Source organism: Eulemur rufifrons, chromosome 7, assembly GCF_041146395.1.
Source record: "Eulemur rufifrons isolate Redbay chromosome 7, OSU_ERuf_1, whole genome shotgun sequence".
NCBI lineage: Eukaryota > Metazoa > Chordata > Mammalia > Primates > Lemuridae > Eulemur > Eulemur rufifrons.
In genome coordinates, this window is record NC_090989.1 from 75,944,590 (window position 1) to 75,968,251 (window position 23,662).

The following is a 23,662-nucleotide window of genomic DNA, read 5'->3' on the forward strand; positions in this document are numbered from 1 at the left end:
CTTCTTGTTCCACTGTGAATGTTACCACTCTGGTGAGACAGTTTTCCTCATGGCTCGCACGCCTGTCATTCTCTGTCCCTTTGAAAACCCATTTCATGGTCCAGTAGAGCAGAGTTTCATCCAATAGCACTTTTGACTTGGTGGCTTCAAAGTGCATTGCCCACCCCCTGGCTGGGTTTGGGGCAGTAATGTTTAACAGTCTGGTAGTTAAATTAGAAACAATAATAACACAACAGTCATACTTGATTCTAACACCCTAATGAGGCCCAATTCTCAAGCTGTAAATGAACTAGGTAGAAGGGGAGGGATGGGTTTGTGATTCTTCTGCAGAATTCCTGCTTTGCTCTTCTACAGCCAGACAGAACAAGAAAACCCATTTGGCCATGGAACAAAATACTACCCCTTGATCGGAAACACTTATGCTTCATAGACCACCTCTCAAGCTTCAATGCTGACAGGCTGGAAATAAACTAGAACAATTAGTTCTAAAATAGTCCCACAGACAGACCTTCCTTCCAAAGGTCTGGATTGGTTTAATGTCTGGAGTGTGTGCTATTTGAGTTTTTCTCCCAAGCATTAATTAAATAATCCATCTAGCTTTGGCCCCCAGAGCTCCAGGGTCCCCAGAAATGAAATGTCCTAACTTGTATCTGTCCCCTTTCCAAGTCAGCGCTTGTGTGAGTGCCCCGCTGTGATGAGGTAGTGGACTTTCAGAGTTCAGTACCCTCAGATGCTTCAACCAGAGTGGCTTGGTGTGCGGTTCACCTCAGGACAATGCAAACTGAGCTATGCATTTACTGTAATTCTAATCAGATGATTCTATAATTGGAAGAACACCAGTGGCATTCTGTCTTTGGAGTCTTTTCCATTAAGCGACTGAACAAGGGCCAGGGGACCTTTGCTTGTTCCGAATGCGGATCCTGATAGAAACTTAGAGATCTGGATACTATGTTCCATTCTTGATCATAGGATTAAATATTTTATTTTTTCTTGTCAGATTCTAAAATGTGTATAGCAGTTATTCTCCTCTGCCCCATTCTCAATAAATTCTGACCAATTTCTTTTCTAACCATAAAGAGCAAATGGAATAAAGAGTGTGTGAGTGTGTGTGTGTGTGTGTGTGTGTGTGCGTGTTTGGAGTGGGGAATGTCTGTGTGTGTATGCTTGATGGCAGTGAGTGAATATGTTAGGTAAATATTTCCAAGTGTAGATCATAATAATATATGGTTGCCTAAAATAACAAGAACAGTAATTAGAATTTCCTAATCTCTCTGGATACCTCAATTAGAGACAGAAAGAAATATTATAGACAAATGTATTGGAGAACAAGTTTGTAGTAGGAATTTTGCAAACTATTTTGTGGCTCTGGGAAATATAGAAATGGATCAGACCTAGACCTTAACGTTGAAGAGCTCATAATTTAGAGAAGGAGATAAATCATGATCATAAAAATTATAATCCAAGATAGAAAGTACAGGGTCTGGGGTACTGGGATTTAGAGGAAGGAAAGGTCACTTCCTGCTGGGAAGATTTGGCTTGGCTTCTTGGAGAAGGTGGATTTTAAGCCAGACTAAAGAATGGGCAGGATTTGGTCCAGGGACAAACAAGGCAAGAAATAATTGCAGGAGGAAAGGCAAGATGTGAAGTGTGAGGATGTGGAACTGGTGAGTGTTGCCTGCAGTCAGGGTGAGTAAAGGACTCTGTCATTGACCCCTAGGGATCTTATTAAAATACAGATTCTGATGTAGTAGGTCTGGGGTGCAGCTGATGCTGCTGGTCCATGGACCCCTCCAAGCAATAGGGAACCATTAGGGTTTGAAACAGTAAAGAAAATGTTCCTGCTATAACCTTCAGCCTCGCAAGTCCCTTTAAGGAGACATTCTGAGGTTGGGGACACACACAACGACTGGCACAGCAGTGGGGTTCATGTGAGCATTTGCTTTACACGTTCCTTTCCCCAGTCATACTGATCAAAATACAAACCCAGTTAGAGGGCGAAAGTGGACAAGGGGTGCAAAGATTCTAAAGACCTGGATTCTAGAAACCAGATACGACACAAACCACAATGTAAATGCTGTTTTGGTTTCAGAAATGGTTTCTCCTCCTAAACTGCTAATTGAAGGGCAGAAGTAAGCTGATGAGTACCTATATATTTGAGAGTGATTTAAATACTGGCCCTCTGGCTTGATCGTGAATATAATTTTGTAGTAAGATCATAATACTTTAGTTGTACCACGGGGAAAGAACAGGAATTAGAATCAGAAGATCTGACCTTAAGTTCTTTAACCTTTCTGGGCCTCAGACGAACTTCCTCATCTATCACATGGGAGAATAACCCTTTCCCCAGCCTCCTCTCAGTTCTTCATAATGAGCTAATGGGTATGAAAGTGCTTTGTAGACAGACTAAGGAGTGCCTTGCAGGTGTGACGACCACCTCTTATTATTACGGGTGGAGGCATTAGTCTTTTCTCTGCTCCTGGGACTTGCTGGTGGAATGAGTTAGGACAGATTTTGGGGAGGGGCCTGTGGCAGCCTCAGGGACAAAGGCCCAGGTAACGTGGCATGAGAGATCCTCCTTTGGAGTTGGCTTCCCCTGTCAGAGCAGGATGCACCTGCTGTCGGCAGATCAGACATACCCTTGCATCTGGTTATGCAGCTTCCTGTGGTCTCTGGGGAAATGTTATCAGCAGCAATATTGCCGTGCAGGGCATCCCCTGGGAGTGACCTTGGGGGACAGACTCAGATGCCTGTGAGCTGTTTTCGGAGTTATGTCCTGTGTTCTCTGCTGTCCACTGAAGGCCTTCTGGCCATACCCCCAGAGCAGGTGACACTGGCAGGTAGGAATATTCGTTAAGGGTAGAGTCAAAAGTATTGCAGTTCTAAGGACTAATAGAAAACAAGCCAGACACCAAGAAACTGTCTTTTAGCAGGAAAATAAGTGTCACTCAGGGCATGCATAGAGAGACAAGAAGATAATTCCTGAAAGCCAAACCTGTAAAGTCAATACCTGGACCAGGAAAGCTCACTTTTCAGGACAATTCTACTGCATTTCATATTTAATAGAATTGAGTGTCCTCAAGATAACAGACATTAGAAATAACCATGGCGGTCAGGTTCAATCCCCTAAATACCCAGGAGGAAAGTAAGGCATTTGGCAGAAAGGGGGTTACTCTGTGATTCTGAGTTAATAGAAGACCCCAGGATAAATCTCAGGCCTCTTGATTCTCCATCTCTTGTCATTTGAGAAGGGCCATCTCTTTTGTCTCGACTGGCCTCAGTGTCTTCATTTGAGAAATGAGGGAAAGAGCTGCTCTCTCCCTACTGTGCTCTTCCAGAATAAATGTTCCATGGGGCCTGGGGACTCAGGCTTCAGTCTAGGCCTAGGACATCTCCCCAGCCAGGCCAGGCTCATGAGAACTGTACCCTCTCCCTTTATTCTCCCCGGGGAATCTGCAATAATGCTTAATCCCTGCTCCCAGACTCACTTTCACAAGGGGAAGTCAATAGATTCTTTAAGCGGTTGGACCACAGAATGATGCTTGGGCCTATTTTGTCAACCAGGTGGCTCTGGTGAAGGAAGTTGTATGAGTCATTGTCGGCCAGAAATGTAAATCTGGCTTGAGGCTTCCCTTGCAGTGAAATTTAGATCATTAATAATAGTGACCTTCTGTACAGCACGTTACAGTTACAAAGCACTTTACATACTTCATCTGTTTATTGCAACTATTCAGAGATGTAGGTGTTATTGTTATACCCATTTTACAGATGAGGAAAATAGACCCTGGAGATATGGCAAGCTGCTCAAGGTGACAGGAAGTGTGAGTCGCAGGCCTGGGACTCAGTTAAGGTCTTTGGACTTTATAATCCATGCTCTATGCAACACATCTCTTTATATCAGGCTTCCTATTGCCTACTCAGACCCAGTGGATATAAACAAAAGCAAGGAAGGTCAGCCTGCTTGGGCTCATTTACATGGAGGTCCATTTCTGAAGAAGGGGTAATTGCAGCATCAACATGGGTATGGCGGTCATGGTGACGGGCCTGGGAATGAGATTGACAGCCTCTCTCTACCCCTGTCTACCACCGCGGCCTCTTTCATCTTCCATTTCTCAGAATGAACTTCAAGCCTTCTTATTCCAAAACCAGGACTTTTTATTTTTTAAAATATGAAATATTTTAAATATTTAAATATTTAAATGGAAATGAAATATTTCCATTTTTTAAAATATGAAACGTAATTCAAACATGGAAAAAAGAATGCAAGTACTATAACAAACACCCATTGTAGTAAAGTTTTGTGCTGTTAACTGAGTATTTCTAGTTCTTTCTACTTCTGGGCATGTGATAGAATTCCTGGCCCCTTGAGCAGGGTGAAGCTATGTATTAGTCCTGGCCACTTAATTGTGGAAGGAGGTGACTTGTGTCACTTCCATGCTGGAGCATGTAATTACTGTCTCCCTCTGGCACAGCTAAAAGGTGGTACTGCTCTGTCAGCCTCAGTCCCTAAGTGACAATGATAAGCAGTGCTCTCTGCCAAGCCACAATGTGTGAGCAAAAAAGAAATTGTTTTTGTTTTAAGCCACTGAGATCCAGAGCTTTTGTTACTGCAGCAAAACCTAACCTCTCCTGACCCTTACATTCATATCCCCATCATCTTGACTTTTAAGAATGTTAACATTTCTTTATGCTTGCTTCAGCTTTTTAAAAAACTAAACAAACAAATCTAAAACCAACTGAGTACTTTTGTAGCTCAACTCTTCCCAGCCCTTTTCCTTCCTACCATCCCAAAGATAGTATGTCTCTGTCCTGTCCATGTTTGGTAAACTTATTCCATAAGTATGTGTCTAAGACAATATATAGTATTGCTTCATTTATATGAACGCCTCACAATTTATTGAGCATTTCCCTACTAATGAACTTTTAAATTGCTTTTTCCTCTTAGAAGCAATGATGCAATAGAACTCCCTGTACGAGGTTCTTTGAATATTTATGCAAGGACTTCTCTTGGCTGTATATCTGAGAGTGGAATTACTAAGACATAAGATATATTAAGCTTCAAATTTAGTAGATATTATCAATTTCTCTCAAAAATGATTATATCCATTTATAGTCCTATCATCAGTGTGTATGTATTTTGTTGTTGCTTTATATTGTCAAATACTTTATATTGTCAGACTTAAAATTTGGCCAATTTGATGGGTGTAGAATCGCATCTCTTAATTTTTTAATCTGCATTTCTTTGATTATTAGTGAAGTTGAGCATCTTTCCATTTGTGCAAGAATTATTTCCTTTTCTGAGTTTTGCATGTTGATGTAGTCTGACAATGTATTTCTATATTTTTCTTCTTATGGATATGTAGAATTTTTGTCTCCTATATTCTGGGTACTAATCCTTTGTCAGTTACATAAATTGTAAATGCATTCTCTGCATCTGTGACTTGCTTTTAATGTTGTTCATTGCCCAGTGCTTATTCTCTTGCAAGCCATCAGCTGCCTGATTTTGCATACACTTGATTTTTCAGATCATAGCACCTATACGGTGAAAATGGCTTGGAGGTGTGTTTTGAAAAGGATAGGTGAATAAATGTTCCCTGACTCTAAATATCTGTAGTAGGCTAAGGAATGTGTTCTTACAAGAGAATCTGTGAAGGACCTATTTTGCTTACTCAAGGAGCTCATATGCTAACATAATTGTTTGGTGAGAGCAAAAGAACCAGGTGTAAGTGGAAAAAACCTTAGTCACTAAGGGTTGTTTGGGCTGTTCAATGGTGAGTATCAGGGGTGACTGTTCCACCCCCCCCCACCCCCCACGCCACGATGAATCCTGCCATGATTTGCCTGACTGTTTTGGCATTTTGTAGACCTAGCATATGTAAGCAGGCACCTGAGAGAGGTCTCTCCTCTCCCTATACACACCTTAGAGAGTCTTCACAAGGGTGTGATGGTGGGAAGCCTGGACACACTCATCAGAAGGTAGGAAAAAGCAGCTTCTTGGAAATGCTTTTTAGCTTTCCAACGGGGAGAGTCACTGTAAAGCTTTGTTTATTTTTCCGTGCCTCAGCTAACCCCAAAGGAAAATCTTAGCTCAGGACAGGAAGCTCAGAGCACCCAAAAAGATGACTACAGCAGAACAGGACTATTTATGTCTGCCTGTTACATATCCCTCTGTGCTATCCCCCAGGAGGCCTGGGCTGTGCTGGGGCTCCAAGGAGGCCTGAATATACCAGCACTCCCTAGGAAACCAAGGGGTATGGCAGAAACTGAGCTCTGGGATCAATTATGTCGGTAGAACTATAAAGGCAAGGAGTGAGCCAGAAGTGTTGTGGCTTAGGAACGACTTGCTGAAAAAAGACTTGATGCTCCCAGGTGGAACCCTATGCCCCAGGGAAGGTGACCGGGCTGTCTGGTTGACCAGCCCAAGTGCTGGGCCTCAGGAGCCAGGACACACCTTCCGTTCCAGTTGACTCACTTGAGTGGCAAATTCTTTTCTCCCTCACAATCCTCTCATCTTCAAAGGGAATTCATTAAGCACCACCATGCCGTCGCACTTGGCCAGGTGTTGTACTGGCCCATTAGGTGGACACAGGCCATAGCCTCAGGAGCATGCCAAATGAGGTGGAGGATGGCGGCTGAAACCTACTGACATCCCCTGAGATGATTCTGCGGCATCCTCTATAAACCCTCCAGCTGTTTCAAACTATTCGTGTGGGGCTCTCTGCACATGCTGTGTTCTCTCCCGTAACCTTGCTTTAGCTCACTCTGTTCCCTTTGTGTGTAATGCTCTTCCACTCTGTCAGTATAGCCAAGTGCCTACTCCTTGGTGGAGCCTTTGCTGATAACCCCAGGCAAAATTAGCCACTCTGAATTCTGTATTCCCATAGCACTTTGTATCATTAATAGCACATACCAATCTGTGCTGGAATTATCTGTCTATATGTCTGTCTCCCTAATGGACTCTGAATTCCTCGAGGATGGATTCTGTGGCTTATTCATCTCTGTTTTCCCAGCAAGAATTTGGTGGGTGCTCCATAAATCATGCGCTGAGTTAAATGCAGGGACGGCACAGCTCATGATTTTATCTGATTCTACCTTGAGGTATAACTGGAAGCAGGTCACGTCTCTCTGAGTTTTAGTTTCCTTTTCTGTAAAATGGGGGAGGGGGTATAAATTAGAAAACTGGCCTCTGAAATGTTTTCGGGCTCTACTGTCTATGATTTTAAAATTCTAGTCTCCTAGAGGGAAACGGAGAGTTCATCGTCTCTTCAAAGACCAAGATGATGTTTTCACTTACATGTATTAAAGATCCTAATGTTTCCTTCCCATTTCTAGTTTGTCACCTCTAAAAAAATGAGTATTAGCAGTTTGCAGATTCTCTAACTAAAGTTTCAAGAGGTTTGTGGGATTGACTGATTACAGGAAGTGTGTAAATGTTATCTTCCCTGGAGAATAAAATCGTTAAACTAATTGATTCTTTGAAAGGAGTTTCTGACGGTATTTTCTGGTGACTTTTGTCAGCCTGCATGTGTGTGGAAGGGGGCCATTGTGTAGCTGTGTACGATGCAGGCGTGTCTGCACGTGCCACAGCCAGTAGTTTCTGTCCCATGAGACCCATGCTTTTCCTATGCTACCTCTTTGCCTCTTGAGTTACAGGTTTGGAATTTCCTGCGTGGACGGGACTGAGTGCCCCTCACATTCCGAGAACATATTCACAAGGTGTTAGTAACACCCAACTATGATATTAGAGCTTCATAACCAGTCTACAAAGTGAGTGAGGACAGGAATGATTATTGACCCGTTTACGGATGGAAGTAAGACTCAGATAGGTAAAGTGACTTGCATGAGGTCACATGGCTAAGATCTTCCGAGCCTGGCCTTATAAGACCCAATGTGCTTAATTTCATTGCCTCCTTAAAAATTTGTTTAGACTGCCGCTTTATTGCCTGGCTTCTCGTGAGCCTTCTGTCTGATGAAACCCAAGGCAGGTGAATTATATCACAAAGAAAGAAGGGGTTCTAACCCACTATTGGCTTTGTGGGACAAAGTGGCTACATTCATTTGTGAAGGGGGAAGTCAGATTAGTTAAAACTGTCCATTTGGTGATTTCTATCATTAGCATCTCACTATGCCAGTAAATGAACTGGTGAAGCCTGAAGTAGGGCCCTTCTGAAAGCCTGAGAAGATTCCAAGCTGTTGGGCACTGTGAGGGCACATCCAGAGGCATGGGGTCTCACTGTCCCCCTCTTTTACTCTCCAAAGGCAGCTAAGAGGGAGCACAACTTGTTAGTGCATCTCTCTGAGCCTCAGTTTTCATATCTATTAAATGGGGATAGTAAATCCTCCCCAGCTTACCTCAGAGGATGGTTGTGAGGGTCACATATTTTGATGGGGTCGGAAGTGTTCTAGAAGAGCCGGGAGAAAATCAGGGAGCATCATTTTATCCTTGTTATTCTACTTTCATAACTGTGAATGGTCTTAGTAAAGGGAATTAAGCCCAGTATTCTTTTTTTAAAAGTGGCTCCAAGTAACATCATGTAAGAATATGTAGCCCTATAAAGTGTGAATAATATAATAGCAGTTCCTACGCTAACCTGCCTGTCAGAACACTGAAGGTAGATAACAGATGTAAGGGCATTTCTAAATTACAAAACTTACTATTATTATGACATATCCTTTTTCCTCCAAGGTTAAGGGTATCCCTTAATAACTTGAAAGGAATTTACCCAAACTCTCTGTGGTGCTATTTTTGTTAGAGCCCTGCCTCATTGTGAGAGTAAAGTGTTCTACTTGGCTGAGAAGTAGGAAGAGGGCTGGGTTGGGACTCATCTGCTCAGGTTTTGTGCATCGTATCTTTTTGGTTACTCTTTTTGAGTCAATGGCTCTAGCTTTCCACAGCGATCTATAAGCTTCTGGCTCCCTTGCCTCTAACTGGTCCCTGAGGATCAATCCTCTTTCCAAAGAGGGATTTTTTTGTTTTCTTTCTTTTCACCGAGGAAAAATAGTTACTTTCACAGATTGTAAAGAAAAACTTCTTCTTAGAAGCCTAAAAAGTGTTTGAAATAAATAGGGCCCAACCTTAATTTAACAATGCCAAGTGTGATCTATACATACTTCTTATTTCCAGAGAGAAGTTGATGCAGTTTTCAATATAAGACATACACTAATGATGTTACATTGTAAATCAAAAGTTAAAGCCAAAAAAATGATTAAAAAAAAAAAAAGCAAATGTGTGGAGTTGTAAGGCTTAGTATAGTTATTGTAATTGAACATGAGCTTCCTGGCAGGCAAGGTAAAAAAGTAAACACAATGACTTACATAATTTTCTTTTTCTGATTGAAGGGAGTGTCCTGATGGAGAGACTTTTTTTCTGGTATTAACTTTGAAAAGGAATTTATCACTAATTAACCTACAAGCCTAATGAATATGTCTTTAGCGAGAGTTTTACAACTAATGCAGGCAGGAAAGTTCTTTCCATCTCATCCCCTGTCTTGAACTTCAGGTGCATATTAACTACTAACTAAAGTTCTTCACCTAGATATTCCAAAGTCATCTCAAACTGAACATATTCCAAAGTGCACTTGTTAACTTCTTTCTGAAATTGGTTCATGCCCCTCCCCTGATCTTTAGCACACATCCAGTTAATTCTGGAGAGTCTATTTCCTCAATTTCTTTGAAATCCTTCCTCTCTTTTCCACCCTCACCACCCCTGCTTCAATTCTGGGCCCCATCATCTCTCACTATCACAGTGGATTCTTGTTTTCTTATTATTTCAACCTGTTCTCCACACTGCCTCTCTAGAAAGTTATCCATAAAGAATATGAACCTAATCTTTCTGAAAATCTTCCAAAGGATGCCCATTGCCTTCAAGGTGAAACCTAAGGTCATGGCCTAGCAGATGAGAACTTTCACCTGCTTAGCTTCCAGCCTGATCTGCTGCCACACTCCTTACGAATTCTCTGTTCCAGTAACACAGGCTACTTGTTCCCTCAGTGCACATCACTGCCCTGCCTCCTTTGCACAGGCTATTACTTCTGCCTAGAAATCCCTCCTCCTTTGCAAGCCTGGTGCCCTTCTATTCTTGGAAGCTTTCCTGATCCCCTTCCAACAGCCACCATAGTGAGATTTTCCCTCCTTGATATGCCCTAACACCTGTATGTATCTCAGTTATACTTACCTTGTGATGCTGTTACTGCTTGTGTAGTTTCTGAATCCTCCAAGACTATTAACTTCTTAAAGACAGACATGTAATCTCACTCATTCTAGATTTATAGCTCTATATATGTGCCTGACATAGTTGGAGGCTGATAAGTATTTGTTGACTAAATGGGTGGATGAAAGAACACTGGTTCACGTGGTGCAATAAGGTCAAGTTGAGGAAACGTTAACTAGTGGAACAGGGACAATGGGTGCTGTGTTGATCAACAGAACTTTTCCTTTAGGATATCTGAAGGAGTGGGTGGTTAGACAGTGCTTTAGATAAACCTCTCTGAAGTCACCTCTCTGTGCTGGCCTTTGGTAGGAGCCGGGTGGCAGACAGTGAGTGCTGGTGCTGTCTGCAGAGGCCTCGGTGCTGGCGCTGTGTGTGCCTGCCCCGGCACAGCTGTACGTCTTGGCCATCCCGTACATGGTTGGGTGGGTAGAAGCAGTGATATTATATTAAGGGAAGGAAGAAGCCCGACGAGAAAGTGGATTATACAGGTGTCTCCGAGCACAGCCAAGGTTTCCCTCAAGAAGTATTGCTTTCCATCAAGTACCTGGCAGAGAATCAATAGAGAATCCTTTCCTTGTTCCACTCCATCAAGTTTCACATCATACAGAGTTTTCGGTCAAGTTCTGCTTGTAATGAATTAACTGGTGTGCTTGTTTATAATGTAGATTTTCCAGGTCCCTCCAACAGGATCCAGCCTCAAAGGTGGTCTCAAAGTTGGCTGGGGGAAATTTTTGAGCAGACTCCATTGCCTACCTCCTCCGGGGGGTAACAGTACAGCTCTAGATTGGCAGAGCTTGACCGGATCTTGTTTTAAACCTCCACAAGTCATTTGGCATGAAGGTTTGGGGCCAAAAGCCATTTCTGATGCACCTAGACCCAGCACAATAGAGCTACTCCACGGGCCTCGGGGTCTGTTCACTTCATGCCATGCAGACCCCCCCTGAGCACAGCTGTACTTAGCAGATGCAGCAGAGGGGCTCATGCTCCAGACAGAGAATGCAAGTTCCTGTGCAGGACTTTCCCAGTGCAGCATAGGGTGATAATTATTATGATCAATAATGTCTAGCAATCAATTTTTGAAGAAAATAGTATTAATAATTCAAATCCAAATAGGATTTTGCTGTCCTCAAAACTCTTGCACTTGCATTATTTCCTTTGCTCTCACAAAAGCCCCGTGAGGCAGGCAAAGCCAGGGCCATTCCCATTTTATAGACGGAGAAATTGAGACTCAGAGAAGGCAGGTGACTTGTACAAGGCCATATGGATGGGCTGCTAATACCTGATCTGAGATTTTCTGGCTTCGTTTTTATGCTGTATTCCATTCCACCTTGCCTGATGAATCCTTAAGTCGTCAGATTCAAAAGTTGAAGAATGCTCCTTGGGATGTTAGAACTGTATTTTAGGGCTCAATACCTGTCCAGGAAAATAAAATTCCCATTTCTGAATTGTTAGAGTGAATTCTGTGGCTGTATGTTAAAACTTGAGTCCCATGTATCAAGAAGGCTTCCAAAGTTTGTTGTATCAACCTAAGCCTTCAGAAAAGGTTCCAGTAGTGTGCTGGCTTGCACCTACAGGTGAGAGGCAGTTGTGAGTATCTTTTCCTCACTCCATGGTTATTGATGTCACATTGGTAGCTTGGATGAGCAAGTATTCAGCCATAGTGCAAATATTTATACCACAGAAATCACCAAACCCTGTAATTCAGGGCTTTTTCACCACCATAGAACCGTTGTTAAACATTTTTCCAGCATACCACTGCTTATAGCTAACAGTGACTGGCACAAGCTAGAGTTTGAAAATTCTCCTCTGTTATCTGCATGGAACCATTTTTGGGGTTGATTTTGCCTCTAAACACAAGTCATACCCCAGTGCTAGTCCTTAAATGGGAGACTCCTTCCACCTGACCTTGCAAAATCAGCTTGATGGGTTTCTACTAATAGTCCCTGTATTTGTGTAGTTTGCAAAGCGTTTCACACCCCTCCTCACTCCTGAGCTTTGATGCCATCTGCGCTTGGTAGAAAGGAAGGCCCGGAGACCCGACAGGTGATGCGACCACTCCCAGAGTCACTGGCCTAGCAAGTGCCAGACAGGGCTTAACTGGGTCTTCAGCCTCCTTGTTCTGTGCTCCTTCCCCTGCTACCTTCGCCTGGGACACTGCAGTGCCTGGAGGGCAGGCTCCTGTCTGGGGCACAGAGAAGAGGGATCAAGCAGCAGTTTGCCGTGTAACATTGGTCTTAGTCCTTGACAGCAAAGAACAGACATGCTAGCTTGAGAACATCTACACTTAGCTGCTGGTCCTACTCTACTAATCCAATGCAAGGGAAAAAAAGCCTACTGTCACTCCCCCTTTGTCCTCTGTCCTCTCTTTGTTTCTTTCAAAACTTTTATGGGGACCTTGTGTCTCTGGGTCCTGTTGAGGGTCCTGCCCATGGTCCTGCCCTCAGAAGAAATTTGGAGCCTCCTGGATGATACAGCATCCACACCCTGCTTCCCCTCTTGCACAAGCCCCAGCCTCGCTACTGCCTGGAGATGGAATTATTGATTGGCAAGCCTTTCACAATACATTTTCAAAATATGCCAAAGGTCAAGAATGAATGACTCATGGGCAGTCACATTTCTTCCTGCCTCAGTCCCTCTATCTTATATTAGTGAGGTCAGCTAATGGAAGTCATTGAAGAAACTGAGGTCAAAGTTAACTCTGTTCAACCTTGGCCAGCAGGATTATTAAGTAACTGGAAAAAAGAACTGATCTTCTCTTCAGCGATTGACCTTCTGAATCACTTTGGTTTTTAATACAAAGGCTCTTGAATAGTAGAAGGTGGCAGTGAAGGGATTTCAGTGCTGATTTAGCCACCAACTTGTCCCGGAATATCACAGAGTCCCAGAGAGGTACTCTGCTGAGAGGAAAAGCTTAGATGGTATCTAGGGAACTGGACTGCTCTGATTGCCTGGGAGTCTATGTTAGTTCTTTTTTTTTTTTTTTTTTTTTTTGAGACATAGTCTCACTCTGTTGCCCGGACTAGAGTGCCGTGGCATCAGCCTAGCTCACAGCAACCTCAAACTCCTGGGCTCAAGCAATCCTCCTGCCTCAGCCTCCCGAGTAGCTGGGACTGCAGGCATGTGCCACCATGCCCGGCTAATTTTTCTATGTATATTTTTAGCTGTCCCTATAATTTCTATTTTTAGTAGACGGGGTCTTGTCTAGACGGGGTCTTGTTCTTGCTCAGGCTGGTCTTGAACTCCTGAGCTCAAACAATCCTCCCACCTCGACTGCCCAGAGTACTAGGATTATAGGCGTGAGCCACCGCTCCTGGCCTACATTAGTTAGTTCTTTAGAGAGCAAAGATGTAACCCCTGATCCAGGCTTGGAGATAATCACTCACCTGTTTTCCTGAGGCTGTGAAAAGCTCCTTGTGGGGCAGTGTGACAGAATGCCTTAGAGCACAGTGGCAGAGAGTGTCTGGGACCAGGAGGCAAGGGATCTGGGCTAACTCTCAACTTTGCCACCTCTGCTTTGAATACTCTGATAAGCTACTAGACCTGTTAGCACCTCAGTTTCCTCACCTGTAAAATGGAGACAATAACTATGTGTGTTGAGCTTGGTTTTAGTGCAAACTTGAACGCATGGAAAGACCTACAGTATGGTTCCACATGGGCTAGCCGGAAGTTTTGGGGGAAAAGAATTTCAAGGTGGTAATTTTTAAAAATTCTTGGTATGCAAGTTTTTTTCCTATTTCTTTTTCTGCAAAAAAAAAAAAAAAAAATCTAATTTGCAGGATTAAGGCTTCTGAATGCCTTATCTAGAATAATCATGAGACTGGAAGTTTCTTAGTAGTTCTCCTGTAGGTTTTTGTACTTTAAATACTTTGAAGGTCCCTTTCATCCTAATATAATATAATCACAGAAATAAGAAGTGTGATGCAGTCAAAGTAATTAGTAGTGTCCACCCCTCTTTTAGCACCAGCGCAGCCTTCCTCGCGCGCCCCTCCCGCACCCGCACCTGCGTGCTCCCCCTCTCCAAGCTGGTGCAGGCGGCGCCGCTCTCCTCGCTCCTGACTGGAGGGTGAGCCAGAGTGAAAGGAAGCAAATTCAGTTATGTAAAGCACATTCTGGTTGAGGAAAGGCAAGCATGTGTTTCTGCTTGACTGAAATTGCTTTTTTCCCCACCAGTTTGTCCTCCCATCAGGACATGTCAGAAATCAGAGAGACCTTGGCAATCACAGCTCCCACCTCTTCATTTTACAAATGAGCAGCTCAGGCTCAGAGCAGAGAAGTGGCTTCCCTAGGGTCACACAGCCAGCTTGTGGCAGAGTCAGGATTCAAGCACCCTCTCCTGACTTCTTCATTGCACCAGACGTCGAGAGAACACAGAGAACCTAAAAGAAGAAAGAAAAAAAAAAAAAAAATAGATCTTTTGGGATTATCTTGGGTTTCTGGTTTTCAAGGACAATTTTATGATAAGTAGCAATGATGCCTCAAAAGCTATGGTAGCTAGCTTGAATGAACTTATGTAATAAACATTTATCACAGAACATGTGTCATCAAACACCTGCCAGATCTGAGCATTGGCACCAAAGCTGCTTTCATTGTCAAAGAAAAGAGGGGGAAAAGGAACTTGGCTGAACAAAGCTGGCAGACATTTATACTAGAAAATTCAGAGGTAATTTCTGGAGCAACAGAAACACATTTTTAAAGTCTTTTAAAATTTATTGAAATGTGATTGGGTGAATTTAATAGTTAGTTAAAGAAGTGAAGAACTCTGAGGACAATTGGTGGCCTAAGGCCTCTTCCACACCCCTATCCTTTCTGTCTGCCTTGGTCACAGGCTCCTGGAAGGCTCCAGATGCACAGACTCAGAGGTTTCCCAGAACAAGGTCTGAGATCGCTGATCTTTTTCTAGGCTCCCATAGAAACACGTGAAGTACTTTTGGTTCTCACTGGAATCTCATTTCATTAGCAGAACACGGCCAGAGTCAAAGAAACATGGACCATTGGTCAGTTAAACTGAGCCCATCCGTACAAAGAGGATTTTTCAGCCTGCATTGGAGGTCAACCTACATCAACACAATGGGGAAGTTGCCAAATATGTGACCACTTTCCTTTGGCTATACACAAATCTTTGAACTGCAAGATCTTTTCTTTATTTACTCACTTAATAGTTATTATTGGGAGAGCGCTGGACTGGAAAACCTGTTGCACTAGCAGGTGTAACAAGCTCTTTGAACCTCAGTTTCCTCACCCATAAGATACTATTCATGATCTGCTGTGCAAACCTCACCTAGTTTTGGGGAGCAGTCAATGAATGGCACGTGGAAGTGCTTTGTAAACTCTAAAGCTTGCCTTGAGTGTGAATGATTGTTACTACTCTTCTGTGCCCAACAGTGTGCTAAGCACCACAAAGTTTCAAAAGAAATGTAAGAGGTAGTCCCTATCCTCCAGGAACTTACAACCCAGTGTTGTGAACCAAGACACGTCCCTAAAAAACACACATATATAAAACACCTCAAGGTGGTGAAGTATTTACTACTCAAATGATGACTAAAGACTCTCAGCCCTCTAGGAGTGTAGAGAAGGGAGAGATCACTGACAGAGTGTAGAAGTTGGGAATGTCTCCTGGAGGATGTGAGGCTTCAGGCAGGCGGTGAAGTAGACAGAGAAGATGAAGAAGGTCTTCGTGGATGCAGCACCACTGAGTCAACAAGTGTGGGGCTCTCTCAGGAGACTTTGCATAGACCAATCCACATGGAGTTGGAACTCCCAGACAGGCTGGAGGTATGGATTTAAAAATTGAGGAGAGTTATAGGTAAGGGAGAGACAGAGCAGTTTTTAGACCATGATAGGTGATGGTGAAATGCAATTTGGAGTGACTATATAGATAATGAACTTTTGGGGAAACCCAGCAGGGAAGAGGGCTGCTGCAGAAGTTTGACTGACATGAGGTGGTTCTGCACCAGACCATGGGATGCAGAAAGAATTACTTTTAAGTGAAAGATAGTTCTGTGTGCAGGGAGAGGACAAGTTATATTACTCTTCCTTTTCTTTTGGTGACTAAACTTTGGGATTTGAGTTCATTTGGACAGGAGGGACAAAAACATAGGGAGCCTTTTTAGATGTACATCGGAAGATTCTTGAAAACCCAAAGTGGTCTCACAGTGTCTATCTGTCTGTCTATCAAAAGGGATGTGAATTTTCTAACTGATCCATGGGATTAGAGATTACCAGAGCTAGACAGGACCACAAAGGTCACTGGGTCACACAGGTAGCCAATTTAAAATTTTCTGAAGCAACATCCCCAGAAGTGCTCATCGTCCTCTTCCTGAACCTCTCTAATGGGGATGAGCTTCCCAGTGTTGGGTGTGTCTGTAGATTCACAAATTTTTTATTTGAGCTTTTGTGAATTTTTCTGATGGGCTCTCTCATTGGTCCCCAGGTTCACACAGAACACAAACTCCTCTCACATGCTATCGATTCTGCCATTCAGTTGCAGACGCAGACCCTGTCTTCCTCACTGTGCTCCTCTAAAAAGTACCTTTTTCATTGAATAAGTGCCATGAAACATCATCAATTCTATTTTTATCTATCACTTGATACAGAGACGGAAGAGTTGGATCTTGGACATTACAGTGGGGAAAAAAGGATTATGAGATCCTTATTTACTTCAGCTGGGAAATATTTTTGCCCTTGCATAAAAGTCAGGTCCCATGAAACCTGTGAAATAGATGTTTTCATCTCTTTCCTTTTCTGAGTGATCAGATGGCTATCTTTCCAGGGATTTGTGTCAGAAATCAAATCCAATGAGTGGGAAGTTTGACAAGATTCAGAATAGTCTTGCCAAGTATCACAGCCTAGGGGGTAAAGTGAGGTCAATTAAAGGGTGTAGCAAAAATTAGACTTATGATAGATGTACTATATATATTTGGAGCATAAAAGGGCTTCAGTCAATAGCAGTTGATATTAATAAATCATAAAAATAAAAGAAATAAAAGTAAAAAACAACCAGGAAAACCCTGACACAACTTCTTTTGGGGGTAGGTAACATTAAAGCAAAGGATCCTGTTTTATTTTGTGAAATAAATGCTCCAATATTTGCAAAAATACATCATATCTAAAAATGCTACCACTGAACAAACAAAACTACCATAAAACTAGAGAAAAAAATCATAAAAAATGGAATCACTCCAGTATTTTTGAAAGATTTTAATTGATACAGAGCAAATACAGAAGATCTGTGTGTATACACTATTGTCCTAGGATGGCCTTGTATCGTTGCCTAAGCAAGTCCTGTTGGCCACAGTCTGTTTCAGACTATGCTGTAGAAAATCTTTAGTACTCACCTTTAAGTTTAGAGTAGAAAGGGCGATCTTTAACAGGAACATAGAAAATGTTCCATCAAATCAAAACAAACAAGCAAACACACAGAAGCAGGTCATTTTTCTCTTTTTGGCACCGTGCAGGACCATATGCTTCCAGAGATGGGAATTTAAAAATAGCCTGTCACACAGCTCACATTGTAGCCCTTGGACATGATGGGGGTGGGAAGGATTGCTTCACACTTAATAATAGTGACACTTCAAATTTATACCAACCTCATTTTGGAGTAACCAAAAGTACTTTTCAGGGCTTCTTTTTCTTTTTAAAAAATCCACTCTTCCTGATACCCCCATAAATTGAATAGGTACAATTTTTCCCACTTGAGAGAGAAGACAATTGAGGCATCCAAAAATAAATGTCACTCACTCAGGACAACAAAGTGACTCAAGAACTAGTCCTGTGCTGTCCAAACGCACTGGGCTGCCCATAGCAGCAGCACCCTGTGCCTGCGAGAGCCACGGTTCATAGGATGTTGCACAAAAAGGAGAGAAGGTTGCTTCCCATCGCCTCCGTTTTGAAATGCACTGCCTTTCATTTTAAGCATTTCATCAGTTTCTAATTTTAAGGCAAATTGCTTATAAGCCATGGTGACATTTGAAATCAATCTCAAACCAGTAAATGCCTTAGATTTGCATTTGGTGCCACCTTACAGAGTCATAACAACAATGTAATTTTTCACATCTCCATAATTCCTTACCCTTGAAAATGGTTTTATATTCACCATCTCATCAGATCTGTGTAGGAAGCTGTAATTTAGGCCAGGCAAGAGTTACGATGAGAGGGAGCAGAGGCTCGGGGCCTCAGAGAACTTTCTCATCTGGCAAGTGCCACAGACACTGACTGAAACCCAGGTCTTCTCTCTGCACGTCCAGAGACTTTTCTGCTCGCCACCTGCCTCCTAGGTCTAAGCAGTGTGTTGAGACTCGACTGCAGAGTGTGTGTACTCAGGAGTGACTCTACTCAGTTTGGTGCCCAACATTCAGTTCATAATTGTTTGTATAAGCCTGAAGGGGGATTTGGGATGTGGCAGGAACCAGTAGAAATCAGTAATGAGCTCCCTTTATGGGGGGATGGCAAACTGTTGGCACACCGATGGCTTCGGCAGACGGTTTGGATCTGTATGGAGCCCAGTGATGTGTGACTGCAGCCGCCGTACCTGTTCCAGCCTCAACTCCCTCGACTCTGTGCCTTAGCCAGTCTCCTTCCTGTATCCCACATCCCCTGTTGCTTTCCCTTTACTGTACTTGGCAAAACCCCAAACCTGGTGAAATATGATTGTCCTCTCACTCCTCCTTTGCTTGCACCTAAACAGAAGAATGGTGGCAAGAACATTGTGCACCTTGCTGACCAGCTCAGTTTAAATTTGTCATCGCAGACCTCAAGCGGACCCTGCCAGAGGGCTCTACAACATTTCGTAGAAAATTCACTGTTCACTCTCTGAACTAACTGTTTCACACCTTTAGCTCCCTCCTTAAGTGTCCACTGTGCTCTACCCTTTCTATTCCCCAGGATTATGCTCTTTTTCCCCCGCTAGCAGAGGAGAATCAGTTTATCTTTCCACCACCACCTCCTCGACCCACCTGTATCTGTATGCACAAACACTGCCTCCCTCTTACTATAGTGGAGAACGTGTCTTGCTTCTAAGGCCAACCCTTCCATTTGTCCTCTGGATCCTATCTCCTTTCCTGTGCTTCTCTCCTGCAATATCAATTTCTTTCTTTTGTGAGACAAAGTCTCACTCTGCCACCCAGGCTGGAGTGCAGTGATGCGATCATAGCTCACTGTAAACTTGGTGGAGTGCAGTGATGCGATCATAGCTTGCTGTAACTTTGAACTCCTAGGCTCAAGCAATCCTCCTGTCTCAGCCCTCCGAGTAGTTAAGACTACAGGCATGTGCCACCATACCTGGCTAATTTTTATTTTTTTGTAGAGACAGTGTCTCGCTATGTTGTCCCGGGCTAGTCTTGAACTCCAGGCCTCAAGCGATCCTCCCACCTCGGCCTCCCAAAGCTCTGGGATTATAGGTGTGAGCTGCTGCGCCTGTCTGTAACCTCATTTTCTGATGTTCTGTTACATCTATTCCATAAGCATACAACTATGTCTTTATAAAAGCCATTAATATAAATACAACAATTCTTCCTCGGCCCTACATGTTCCTCTAGCTACCACCCCGTTTCTTCTATGCCTTCACACAAAAAACGTAAGAAGTAAGATCTACATTTCTTGTCCCCACTTCTTCACCTCCCATTCTCTCCTCAACTCTGCTCCAATTTCTTCTGACCCCATCACTCCACTTAAACAGCCTTTATCAAGGTCACCAATGACCTACATGTTTCCAAAGCCAAAATAAACTTGACTAACTGGACTATTTAGCAGAATTTGATGTGGTTGAGCCTTTATACTTCTTTAAACACGTTGTTCCCAGACTTCTGTGATTCCGCACTCACCTGGTCTGCCCTTACCTTTCTGTCTCCTTGTCGGGCTCTTTCTCCTCTGGAGTTCTTGTCTCTATCCCGTCTATACTCTTCCCAGATGATCTCATTGAGTCCCATGGCTTTAAAATACCATCTATATGCAGATAACTCCAATCTCTATCTCTAACTGGAGCTTCTCCCTTGAGCTCCAGACTTGAAAACTCTGCTTGCATATGTAATAGGCATTTCACACAAACTGTGACCCAAACCAAACTATTGGTGTACTCCTTCCTCACTCCCCATCCTCCTCCGCACCTCTCCCCTGTCACAGTAAGTGGTACCTGGCCTCCTAGCTGTTTGTTCAAGGCAAATAACTAAGGATCATTCTAGCTTCCTTTATTTGCCTGAAACCTCATGTCTAAGCCATCAGCAAGTCCTATGGACTTTACATCTAAAATATATGTCAATTTAGACTATTTCTCACCATCTCCACTGCTGATGATCTTATTGCAAGCTACCATTGTGTTCTTCCTGCCCACACTCTTGCCCTCTGTAGTCAGCTTGTCACACAGCAGCCAGACTGATGTTTCTTAATCCGTAATTTATAATGTCACCTCTTTGCTAAACCTTCTCACCATGAGCTATAAATCCTACATAATGCAGCCCTGCCTACCTGTCCAGTATCATCTCCTTCCACTCTCAGCCTCATCCATGATGCTCACTGGCCTTTCTTTCCTTGAAGCTTGCCAAATACTTTCTGATCTGAAGACCTCTCACTTACTTTTTCTTCTGTTTGGACGCTCTTCTTCCACATCTACAATGGCTGCTTAATCTAGTCATTCAAGCCTCAGTACAAGTGTCATCCCCTTGAGCAAATTTGCGTGACACATGTTTCAAGGGTACCAGGTAAGTAAGCATCCTACACCCTCACTGTAGAAGCATTTTCATTGAGTTGAATTTTAGTGAATTATACCTTCAACTTTTATAGTGCATCAAAATAAAAATTGAAATTGAAATTTGTTACTACATCATCTCTTGTGGTTTCTGAGAACATTATTTATTATGTTACTCAGTGACCTTTTCTACAAAGCCCCATATGAGGAATTATTTTAGGTCTAAGTGCTAGAAAAGCTTTGCTTCCCTTGAGGAATTGGTAATGACACACTCATTTAGCTTTTTTTTTTTTTTTTTTTTTTGGCTTTGTCAACATAAAGCTCAGAGCCAAAATTTTGGCTGACTTATTGCAAATGTGTAAGACTATATGACTTGGTGGTCTGTCTAGACAGTACTGTGCAGTAGAACTCTCTACAGTCATGGCAATATTCTGTATGCATCATGTCCAATAAGCAGCCACTGGCCACATGTGGCTACTGAGCACTTAACATGTGGCTAGTAAACCTAACGAACTAAATTTTTAACTTTATTTAATTTTAATTAATTTAAATTTAAATACATAATATGCCTGGTGGCTACCACATTGGACAACATGACCCTGGATAACCTATGATCTATTTCTAAGATATTGGGGTTTATTTTTGTATACTCTTCATTATTCATTATCGTGTTATCGTGTTTCGTTTAAGTTGCCTCAATCCTTTGTGGCCGGAGGTGTAAAAAAAAAGGAAGAAAGCACATTTGCATGAGTAATTGACTTTGCAGGGTATGTATCTATGTCAGCACGTTTAGAGGCTTGGTGGGAGAAGTGGTCAGTATATGCAAACAATGAATCTTAAATCCTACCTCTCTGTGAGCTCTGCAGAAAGAGCACTAGCACAAGCCGAGATTCAAGTTCTAGTCTTTGTTTCACTGTTGACCACGTGTGGTTCTGAGTGAACCAGAAGTTCAGTATTTTCACACACAGTTGGACTTTTGAATTGGTGACCTGGTGCCTCTGGCATCTGAGATGCCAGGTGTACAACCCTGTACCCATTTCCATGTTTTCTGAAGCCAGAGAGACTGGCCTTTGGCTAGCTGTCTGAAACACGAGGCAAACCTTCGAGAAGTCGTCTTACTCATGCCAGTTTTCGAAGCAGGGTTTCTGGTAAACAAATGTAAACAAATAGGGATGTCCTATCTACCGACTGTCTTTCAGGAAGGAGAACCCAGGCTAAATGCTTAGGGATTTGGATGATTTTTAATACAGAATGAAGCATCACACCCTTTAGTACATAAAAGTACGGGACTGAAATTGGAAGACTTGGGTTCTGGTCCCAGTCAGCTATTAACTAGCTGTGTGACTTGATCAAGTCAAAGTTTCCTCTTTTCTCAAATGGGAGGATTGGACCAGATAACCTTTAATTTCCTGTCTAGCATTAGCCATGATCTTAACTAATATTTATTAAGTACTTAGAATGTGTTGTGGTGCATTACCTTATTTAGTCTTATGGAGGTTAAGAATATGATTATTTCCATTTCAAAGGCAAAAGAAACTGAGCTTTAGCGTTTCCTGAAGACACATCATTGGTAAATGGTGGAGTCTCTATCTGAATCTCACAGTCTGAATTCAGGACCCACTTTCTCACCTGCTCTGCCCTCTCTAGAATTTTTTTTTTTTCATGGGCCAGAACACCATTGTTTTTCTGGTTAGACAAGGAGTTATCTTAATCCTTTAAATGAAGGCTTCCCAACTCTGGGCCTCATATGGGCCCAAATGTTTTCTCCTCAGTCCTTGGAGTGGGCAGGAAGGGCCGAGTACCGCCAAAATCAGTGAGCTGGTTACCTCCAGGGAAGAGTAGCCTTGTTTATTTGCACAATGTGCTGTACAAAATAATCATGTTCTGAGTATGCTGTGACATGAAAAATGTTGGGAAGCATGTGGGCTGAGACATATGTCAGGACAAGGATTTAGCTTAGACTTTTCACAAGTCATATCACACACATTTCACAAGATCCTATCACAAAGGGTTGCTTTGTTTCACAAATCTCAATCATCACTTCTTGAAAGTGGGATACTTCAATCATCTCTGTGTCTCCAACATGTTCATTCCATAAACTGCTCCTGAGCCGATCTTCAATACATCAGTTATTTTGCTAATTGATAGAGCATCTTAGAAATTTAGAGCCACAGGGGCTTTAGCAATTCTAAGTCCAATCCAAAGAGGGTAGAGGATTTTTATCATGGTCAGTGTCAGAGTCAGGACCAAATCCCTGGTCTTCCTCATGCCCGGTCAAGGGCCCTTTTCCCCCTACCAGACCAGTAGTCAGGGCTACTTCCTTGGGAGATGGGGCAAAGTAAACATAACTGAAAGTCCATTTTGCCTACGCAGATGTCAGGAGCGGTGGAGCACCTGTGGTGGAAGAAGCTGCCTCCCCTGGCTCTATCGCAGGCCACAGACCCGTGCGAATCACCCAGCCTGCTCTGAGCCGCACACCCGAGGCCACAGTAGTACACAGGAAAGTGAGAGGAAGTGGAAACGTGCGAGCAGAGGGCTCAAAGTGACGGGCTCACCACCGGAAAAAAAAATAAAAATAAACACGCTCAGAAATAGTGTAACTGATATGCAAAGAAGATCAAAAGAAGGGTTTTAAAATATCTTGGCTGCTTTGGAGGAGGTGGGGGTGGTAAATGAAGCGAGGTTGCAAATGTGCATTACTGGGGGGCAGTTAGGTGGATGGTTCGCTGCAGCCTGCCAGCCCCGGGGTATTTCAGATGGAAATGTGGCACGTACAT

General features: G+C 42.9%; 1 long non-coding RNA gene across 1 annotated transcript; it reads left to right on the forward strand.

The window, feature by feature from the left end:
- Nucleotides 1–5,892: 5,892 nt before the first annotated feature.
- Nucleotides 5,893–23,446, forward strand: LOC138386410 (uncharacterized). The gene is made up of 3 exons (XR_011233880.1): nt 5,893–5,973; nt 14,378–14,867; nt 23,259–23,446. It is a non-coding gene; the product is annotated as an uncharacterized lncRNA (long non-coding RNA).
- The last annotated feature ends 216 nt before the right edge of the window (nt 23,447–23,662 follow it).